We start from the raw sequence: 10,000 nt of genomic DNA, 5'->3' as shown, positions 1-10,000 counted from the left end.
CTCCTCCACCTGTCTCCTCTCTGTTCTGATACTGTAGCTCCTCCATCTGTCTCCTCTATCTGTTCTGATACTGTAGCTCCTCCACCTGTCTCCTCTCTCTGTTCTGATACTGTAGCTCCTCCATCTGTCCTCTCTCTGTTCTGATGCTGTAGCTCCTCCATCTGTCTCCTCTCTGTTCTGATACTGTAGCTCCTCCACCTGTCTCCTCTCTGTTCTGATACTGTAGCTCCTCCACCTGTCTCCTCTCTCTGTTCTGATGCTGTAGCTCCTCCACCTGTCTCCTCTCTGTTCTGATACTGTAGCTCCTCCATCTGTCCTCTCTCTGTTCTGATACTGTAGCTCCTCCACCTGTCTCCTCTCTGTTCTGATACTGTAGCTCCTCCATCTGTCCTCTCTCTGTTTTGATACTGTAGCTCCTCCACCTGTCTCCTCTCTCTGTTCTGATACTGTAGCTCCTCCATCTGTCTCCTCTCTCTGTTCTGATGCTGTTGCTCCTCCACCTGTCTCCTCTCTGTTCTGATACTGTAGCTCCTCCACCTGTCTCCTCTCTCTGTTCTGATACTGTAGCTCCTCCACCTGTCTCCTCTCTCTGTTCTGATGCTGTAGCTCCTCCACCTGTCTCCTCTCTCTGTTCTGATGCTGTTGCTCCTCCACCTGTCTCCTCTCTGTTCTGATACTGTAGCTCCTCCACCTGTCTCCTCTCTCTGTTCTGATGCTGTTGCTCCTCCACCTGTCTCCTCTCTGTTCTGATACTGTAGCTCCTCCACCTGTCTCCTCTATCTGTTCTGATACTGTAGCTCCTCCATCTGTCTCCTCTCTGTTCTGATACTGTAGCTCCTCCACCTGTCTCCTCTCTGTTCTGATACTGTAGCTCCTCCACCTGTCTCCTCTCTCTGTTCTGATACTGTAGCTCCTCCACCTGTCTCCTCTCTCTGTTCTGATACTGTAGCTCCTCCATCTGTCTCCTCTCTGTTCTGATACTGTAGCTCCTCCACCTGTCTCCTCTATCTGTTCTGATACTGTAGCTCCTCCACCTGTCTCCTCTCTGTTCTGATGCTGTAGCTCCTCCACCTGTCTCCTCTCTGTTCTGATACTGTAGCTCCTCCACCTGTCTCCTCTATCTGTTCTGATACTGTAGCTCCTCCATCTGTCTCCTCTCTGTTCTGATACTGTAGCTCCTCCATCTGTCTCCTCTCTGTTCTGATACTGTAGCTCCTCCACCTGTTTCCTCTATCTGTTCTGATACTGTAGCTCCTCCACCTGTCTCCTCTCTCTGTTCTGATACTGTAGCTCCTCCACCTGTCTCCTCTCTGTTCTGATACTGTAGCTCCTCCACCTGTCTCCTCTATCTGTTCTGATACTGTAGCTCCTCCATCTGTCTCCTCTATCTGTTCTGATACTGTAGCTCCTCCATCTGTCTCCTCTCTGTTCTGATACTGTAGCTCCTCCACCTGTCTCCTCTCTGTTCTGATACTGTAGCTCCTCCATCTGTCTCCTCTCTGTTCTGATACTGTAGCTCCTCCACCTGTCTCCTCTCTGTTCTGATACTGTAGCTCCTCCACCTGTCTCCTCTCTCTCTGTTCTGATACTGTAGCTCCTCCACCTGTCTTCTCTCTGTTCTGACACTGTAGCTCCTCCACCTGTCTCCTCTCTCTGTTCTGACACTGTAGCTCCTCCACCTGTCTTCTCTCTGTTCTGACACTGTAGCTCCTCCACCTGTCTCTTCTCTCTGTTCTGATACTGTAGCTCCTCCACCTGTCTTCTCTCTGTTCTGATACTGTAGCTCCTCCACCTGTCTTCTCTCTGTTCTGATACTGTAGCTCCTCCACCTGTCTCCTCTCTCTTTTCCTTCTGTGCTCACTCTCTCCATATGTCTTCCCCCCCTCCTCTGTTTCTTGCCTCTTTCCTCTCCCCCATCTCTCTCCCTTCATCTCCTACCCCTCTCTCTCTCCCTCCATCTCCTCACCCCTCTCTCTCTCCCTCCATCTCCCCCCTCTCTCCCTCCATCTCCTCACCCCTCTCTCTCTCCCTCCATCTCCCCCCTCTCTCCCTCCATCTCCTCCCCCCTCTCTCTCCCTCCATCTTCCACCCCCTCTCTCTCTCCCTCCATCTCCCCCCTCTCTCCCTCCATCTCCTACCCCCTCTCTCTCTCCCTCCATCTCCCCCCTCTCTCCCTCCATCTCCTACCCCCCCTCTCTCCCTCCATCTCCCACTCCCTCTCTCTCCCTCCATCTCCTCCCTCTCTCTCCCTCCATCTCCTCCCTCTCTCTCCCTCCATCTCCCACCCCCCTCTCTCTCCCTCTCTCTCCTCCCTCTCTCTCTCAGGGAACAGCCGCGGTCTTTGATTAGAGTGAAGGGGGGAAACGGATGCCTCTCTCTCCCTCCATCCCCCCTCTCTCCCTCCACCCCCCCTCTCTCCCTCCATCTCCTCCCCCTCTCTCTCCCTCCATCTCCTCCCCCCTCTCTCTCCCTCCATCTCCTCCCCCCTCTCTCTCCCTCCATCTCCTCCCCCCTCTCTCTCTCCCTCCATCTCCTCCCCCCTCTCTCTCCCTCCATCTCCTCCCCCCTCTCTCTCCCTCCATCTCCTCCCCCCTCTCTCTCTCCCTCCATCTCCTCCCCCCTCTCTCTCTCCCTCCATCTCCTCCCTCTCTCTCTCGGAGGACAGCCGCGGTCTTTGATTAGAGTGAGGGGGGAAACAGATCTCTCTTTCATTGTCTCGTTAAAACCATTTCTCTTTTCACATGGAAAATCATGTTGCTTGTAAATCATTCAGAATACAGACATTGCACATGTCCAGAATGACAAAATAGTGCACTACTTACCTATGTGCAGTAGTGTACTATTTATGATGGATCAGAGCCCTCTAGACAGTAGTGTACTACAGTATAATGGATCAGAGCCCTATAGACAGTAGTGTACTACAGTATATAGGATCAGAGCCCTATAGACAGTAGTGTACTACAGTATGATGGATCAGAGCCCAATAGACAGTAGTGCACTATTTATGATGGATCAGAGCCCTATAGACAGTAGTGTACTACAGTATGAAGGACCAGAGCCCTATAGACAGTAGTGTACTACAGTATGATGGATCAGAGCCCTGTAGACAGTAGTGTACTACAGTGTGATGGATCAGAGCCCTATAGACAGTAGTGTACTACAGTGTGATGGATCAGAGCCCTATAGACAGTAGTGTACTACAGTGTGATGGATCAGAGCCCTATAGACAGTAGTGTACTACAGTGTGATGGATCAGAGCCCTATAGACAGTAGTGTACTACAGTGTGATGGATCAGAGCCCTATAGAACAGAGGACTCTGGGTGAGGATGGTGCCAGCTCACCTGGTGTGATGACTGAGCGATTCGCAGAGGAACCCAACCGGCACCGACTGGCAGTGTGACCTCCTCTGGTCTCCCTGCGCACCGCCCCCTCCCAGCTCCATGGGTATCGGAGAGGGGATGCTGGAGGATGGAACCACCAGATCCCGATCTGAACATCCGCGAGTAGCCAGCAGGTTGTCCAGCCGGATGGACAGGTCCACCAGCTGGTCAAATGTGAGGGTGGTGTCTCTGCAGGCCAGCTCCCGACGGACGTCCTCGCGCAGCCTGCAGCGGTAGTGATCGATCAGGGCCCTGTTGTCCCATCCCGTGCCGGCAGCCAGGCTCCTAAACTCTAATGTGAACTAGCACTCACTTCCGTCATCATGAAGTGCTTTGAGAGACTAGTCAAGGACCATATCACCTCCACCCTACCTGACACCCTAGACCCACTCCAATTTGCTTACCGCCCCAATAGGTCCACAGACGATGCAATCTCAACCACACTGCACACTGCCCTATCCCATCTGGACCAGAGGAATACCTATGTGAGAATGCTGTTCATCCACTACAGCCCAGCATTTAACACCATAGTACCCTCCAAACTCGTCATCAAGCTCGAGACCCTGGGTCTCGACCCCGCCCTGTGCAACTGGGTTCTGGACTTCCTGACGGGCCGCCCCCAGGTGGTGAGGGTGCGTGCTGGTGGCAGGGAAGTCAGGTGCAGGAGAACGAACTAGGTATAAACTGAGTTATTTAATAAATTCTCACAAACTCCAAAAACCAACATATACAAAATAAAGAAAGTTGGTACAGAACCCGTTGCACCAATACATACAACGAACAATCACCGACAAAGACATGAGGTAAAACAGAGGGTTAAATACACAACATGTAATGATGGGGTTGAAACCAGGTGTGATGTGAGACAAGACAAAACCAATGAAAAATGGATCAGCAATGGCTGGAAGGTCAGTGACGTCGACCGCCGAACACCGCCTGAACAAGGAAAGGGACCATTTTCGGCGGAAGTCGTGACAGTCTGTAACAGTTTGGGACTAGAGTGTCTCCCCCTTTGAAGAGCGGGATGACCGCGGCAGCTTTCCAATCTATGGGAATCTCAGACGATACGAAAGAGAGGTTGAACAGACTGGTAATAGTTGTTGCAACAATGGTGGCAGATAATTTTAGGAAGAGAGGGTCTAGATTGTCTAGCCCAGCTGATTTGTAGGGATCCAGATTTGGCAGCTCTTTCAGAACATCAGCTGTCTGGATTTGGGTGAAGGAGAAGCTGGAGAGGCTTGGGCAAGTTGCTGCAGGAGGTGTAGAGCTGTTGGCCGGGGTAGGAGTAGCCAGGTGGAAAGCATGGCCAGCCGTAGAGAAATGCTTATTGAAATTCCCAATTATAATGTATTTAATCGGTGGTGACAGTGTTTCCTAGCCTCAGTGCAGTGGGCAGCTGGGAGGAGGTGCTCTTATTCTCCATGGACTTTACAGTGTCCCAAAACGTTTTGGAATTAATGCTGCAGGATGCAAATTTCTGTTTGAAAAAGCTGTGTATTGGTTCCTGGCTTCTCTGAAAAGTTGCATAACGTGGGGACTATTCGAAGCTAGTGCAGTACGCCACAGGATGTTTTTGTGCTGGTCAAGGGCAGTCAAGTCTGGAGTGAACCAAGGGCTATATCTGTTCTTATTTAAATTTTTATTGAAAGGGGCATGCTTATTCACGATGGTGAGGAAAGCACTTTTAAAGAAGATTTAGAGTTTCTTCTGTCTGAATATACAGTATTTATCCAGAGCTGACTTTTATACTAGCTTTAATATAATAATAATACTATATTAACCCTAACCTTAACCATTACCCTAACCTTTACCCTGACTCTAAACCTTACTGTAACCCTAGCAACAGGTTACATATCAACACATTCACTCTGACTCTTAACCTTCCTGTAACCCTAGCAACAGGTTACATATAAACACATTTACCCTGACTCCTAACCGTACTGTAACCCTAGCAACAGGTTACATATCAACACATTTACTCTGACTCTTAACCTTACTGTAACCCTAGCAACAGGTGACATATCAACACATTTACTCTGACTCTTAACCTTCCTGTAACCCTAGCAACAGGTTACATATCAACACATTTACCCTGACTCTTAACCTTACTGTAACCCTGGCAACAGGTTACATATCAACACATTTACCCTGACTCTTAACCTTACTGTAACCCTGGCAACAGGTTACATATCAACACATTTACCCTGACTCTTAACCTTCCTGTAACCCTAGCAACAGGTTACATATCAACACATTTACTCTGACTCTTAACCTTCCTGTAAGCCTAGCAACAGGTTACATATCAACACATTTGTAATTGATAGTTTGTTCAATATTTATCTGGCGATCAATCATGTTGTGTTGTATCAGCAGGAGATGAAGAAGCAGCACCCTCCTCTTCCTCACCAGGATGTCCAGAGAGAGATCAGAGAGGGGGAGTAACTGGGGATACACCATGATGGAGCCCTGATACAGAGGACAGAGCACAGGTGAGAGGGGGAGGAGGGGAACTGTGTTTGTGGAAGGAGAGGAGGGGAACTGTGTTTGTGGAAGGAGAGGAGGGTAACTGTTTGTGGAGGGGGAGGAGGGTAACTGTGTTTGTGGAGGGGGAGGAGGGTAACTGTGTTTGTGGAGGGGGAGGAGGGTAACTGTGTTTGTGGAGGGGGAGGAGGGTAACTGTGTTTGTGGAGGGGGAGGAGGGTAACTGTGTTTGTGGAGGGGGAGGAGGGGAACTGTGTTTGTGGAGGGGGAGGAGGGTAACTGTGTTTGTGGAGGGGGAGGAGGGTAACTGTGTTTGTGGAGGGGGAGGAGGGTAACTGTGTTTGTGGAGGGGGAGGAGGGGAACTGTGTTTGTGGAGGGGGAGGAGGGTATATGTGTTTGTGGAGGGGGAGGAGGGTATATGTGTTAGTGGAGGGGGAGGAGGGGAACTGTGTTTGTGGAGGGGGAGGAGGGTATATGTGTTTGTGGAGGGGGAGGAGGGTAACTGTGTTTGTGGAAGGAGAGGAGGGTAACTGTGTTTGTGGAGGGGGAGGAGGGTATATGTGTTTGTGGAGGGGGAGGAGGGTATATGTGTTTGTGGAGGGGGAGGAGGGTATATGTGTTTGTGGAGGAGGAGGAGGGTAACTGTGTTTGTGGAGGGGGAGGAGGGTATATGTGTTTGTGGAGGGGGAGGAGGGTATATGTGTTTGCGGAGGGGGGGGAGGGTATATGTGTTTGTGGAGGGGGAGGAGGGTATATGTGTTTGTGGAAGGAGAGGAGGGTAACTGTGTTTGTGGAAGGAGAGGAGGGTATATGTGTTTGTGGAGGGGGAGGAGGGTATATGTGTTTGTGGAGGGGGAGGAAGGTATATGTGTATGTGTGTTTGTGAGAGAGAGAGAGAGAGAGAGAGAGAGAGAGAGAGAGAGAGAAATGAGAGAGAGAAATAATGAAGGAGAGAGAGCAAAGGAGAAACAGACAGAGACAGTTACAGAGACAGTTACAGAGACAGTTACAGAGACAGTTACAGAGAGGAGGGTCTCTGTGTTCGTGTATAAGGCTATGCGTTGGTCTGAGGTGATTGTCTCTAATCTGGCTCAGCGGGGTGACGCAGTAACACACTCACAGTAATCTCATTATCTGTGTGTGTGTGTGTAAGCACAAGCCATTTGTCCGATGTGTGTTTTATTTGAGTGTGAATGTATAAACGTGCTGTAAGTGAAATAACTATATAGAAGAAGTTGAACGAGGTGAAGTGAAAGAGTAAAAGAGAGAGGTAGAGGAGGAGAAGATGGGAAGAGTGAGGCAGGGAGAAGGAGTGAATGGTGGAGTAGGGCACATGTGCTGCTGTAGCCTCTTGAGTGAGTGTGTGTGTGTGTGTGTGTTTGTGTGTGTGTGTGTGTCAGTATTATCCTGTCAGAGGAAATCTAACTCCTCCCATTGTTTCTACTTATCTAATAAACAGAGAGAGAGAGAGAGAGAGAGAGAGAGAGACAGAGAGAGAGGGAGAGAGATAAAAATAGAAAGAGTGTGAGTGATGAAGGATTGATCAAGAAAAGACTGGGGAAAATAGAGCTAGGTGGATGAGACTGACAGACATGGAGGCAGGGAGAGACAGTGAGAAGGTACTCTGCAATAGAAGTGTTCACATGACTCCACCACCTTGTTTCTTGACAGTGAAATGCTTCGCTACGCTGTGTCTACTGTTTAATGGCTCCTCCCTCACAACACTGTAGTAGACAACAATGGGATTAGATATCAGTGTTCTGTTTTACATTCTGATAAATAGACAACAATGGGATTAGATACCAGTGTTCTGTTTTACATTCTGATAAATAGACAACAATGGGATTAGATACCAGTGTTCTGTTTTACATTCGGATAAATAGACAACAATGGATCCACTTAGGAAGTCCAAACGACAAAAGTGTTCATTAGCGATATGTTGTTAATGAGAAGGGACTAGAATGTATTGGATTAAATATGTTGTTGAGTGGTTTTAGTGTTTGGCATGAGCTGAAACCTCACTCAGTTTTTTTCATAATCTACTTTTGAAGAAGACAAATGCCATGTAAATATCCATGAATCATATGGATGATCGTTAGCATCACATTTGCCCCGTGCCACAACTGTTATAACCCAGATGCAGATAGTACAGTTCTCAATAATTTATTATAACACAAAGGGCAGGTCGTCTACAGGCAGAGGTTTGTTGTCAGGTCAGAGTCAGGTAGGTACAGGACGGCAGAAAGCTCAGGGTCAGGGCTGAATGGTCAGAACCGAGAAAACTTGGGAAAAAACACTTGAGAAACAAGACAACGTGAAATCACACTGGTAAAAACTGACAAGATAAACTGGCAACAGACAAACAGAAAGAGGAGACAGAAGTTTAATCTGTGGGATGTATACGGGGTGCATCAGAAGACGAACAGCAGAGAGGATAAGTACTTTAGAAATGGTTAGGGCCGATGAAACGGGGGAGGAAGTTTACCGGAGTCCACCCGGAGGGGCAGGTCCCGAGTGGACAACCATATCCTCTGACTGAGCCGATAGCAGGAAGCAGAGGTCCAGTGGCGATCCGCTTGTCGCCGATACCCGGAAGTGGTCTTCAACAGCTCGACCCGGGCTCTCTTCCAGGTACGGAGACAGCAGCGGATGAACATCTGGGCAGAGGGAAGGCTGACTTCCTCCTCTTGCTCGGGGAAGAGCGGGGGCTGATATCCCAAGAGACACTCGATGGGTGAGAGACCAGTAGCCGAGCAGGGAAGGCTGACTTCCTCCTCTTGCTCAGGGAAGAGCGGGGGCTGATATCCCAAGAGACACTCGATGGGTGAGAGACCAGTAGCCGAGCAGGGAAGGCTGACTTCCTCCTCTTGCTCAGGGAAGAGCGGGGGCTGATATCCCAAGAGACACTCGATGGGTGAGAGACCAGTAGCCGAGCAGGGAAGGCTGACTTCCTCCTCTTGCTCTGGGAAGAGCGGGGGCTGATATCCCAAGAGACACTCGATGGGTGAGAGACCAGTAGCCGAGCAGGGAAGGCTGACTTCCTCCTCTTGCTCTGGGAAGAGCGGGGGCTGATATCCCAAGAGACACTCGAAGGGTGAGAGACCAGTAGCCGAGCAGGGATGGCTGACTTCCTCCTCTTGCTCGGGAAAGAGCGGGGGCTGATATCCCAAGAGACACTCGAAGGGTGAGAGACCAGTAGCCGAGCAGGGATGGCTGACTTCCTCCTCATGCTCGGGGAAGAGCGGGGGCTGATATCCCAAGAGACACTCGATGGGTGAGAGACCAGTCGCCGAGCAGGGAAGGCTGTGGTGGGCGTATTCCACCCAAAGAAATCAAACTTTCTCACCTGCACCGGATACAACAAGTGTAGACCTTACCATGAAATGCTTACTTTTCAAGCCCTTAACCAACAGGGCAGTTCAAGTTCAAGTTGCTGGCTCCATGTGGTGGGGTTGGAGGAGACGAGGCAATGAAGGGCTGTTGCCAGGTCCTGATTGGCTCGCTCCAACTGGCCGTAAGATTGGGGGTGGAAACCAGAAGACAGGCTGGCTGACGACCCATTGAGGGTGCAGAACGCCTTCCAGAACCAGAAGTGGAGACCATGTCCACCGGAAAGTCCATGGATCCGGAAGACGTGCTGCACCCTGAACTGAGCCGTCTCCTTGGCTGAGCCGTCTCCTTGGCTGAGCCGTCTCCTTGACTGAGCCGTCTCCTTGGCTGAGCCGTCTCCTTGGCTGAGCCGTCTCCTTGGCTGAGCCATCTCCTTGGCTGAGCCGTCTCCTTGGCTGAGGGTAACTTGGGAAGGGGAATTAAATGGACGGTTGGAAAGCCACCTAAAGCGTCATCTAAGGGGATCCTGGATGGCAGGTCAGTTATGAGGAAATGTGCCCATTCCAGGACTGGGTTAAAACCTCTCTGGGATATCTAGCGGCCCACCTGGCCAAAAGCCAGGGGAAATGCAGAGCGCCAAATTCAAATAAATTTACTATAAAAATCAAACTTTCATTAAATCACACATTTTAAACACCAAATTAAAGCTACATGTGTTGTGAATCCAGCCAACGTGTCAGATTTCAAAAAGGCTTTTCGGCGAAAGCAAACGATGCTATAATCTGAGGATAGCACCTCCGTAAACAT

General features: G+C 49.9%; 1 protein-coding gene across 1 annotated transcript in view; it reads left to right on the top strand.

Annotated features, from left to right (window-relative positions):
• LOC118936693 (FERM and PDZ domain-containing protein 1-like) overlaps positions 1-10,000 on the top strand; it is a 65,343-nt gene that overhangs the window by 12,851 nt on the left and 42,492 nt on the right. The window contains exon 2 of the mRNA XM_036989389.1: positions 5,752-5,870. The gene's annotated coding sequence lies outside the window, so the exon portion shown is untranslated. The remainder of the gene's footprint in view (positions 1-5,751; positions 5,871-10,000) is intronic.

This window comes from Oncorhynchus mykiss, chromosome 10 (assembly GCF_013265735.2).
Source record: "Oncorhynchus mykiss isolate Arlee chromosome 10, USDA_OmykA_1.1, whole genome shotgun sequence".
Classification (NCBI taxonomy): Eukaryota; Metazoa; Chordata; class Actinopteri; order Salmoniformes; family Salmonidae; genus Oncorhynchus; species Oncorhynchus mykiss.
This window is presented reverse-complemented; position numbering and strand designations above follow the sequence as displayed.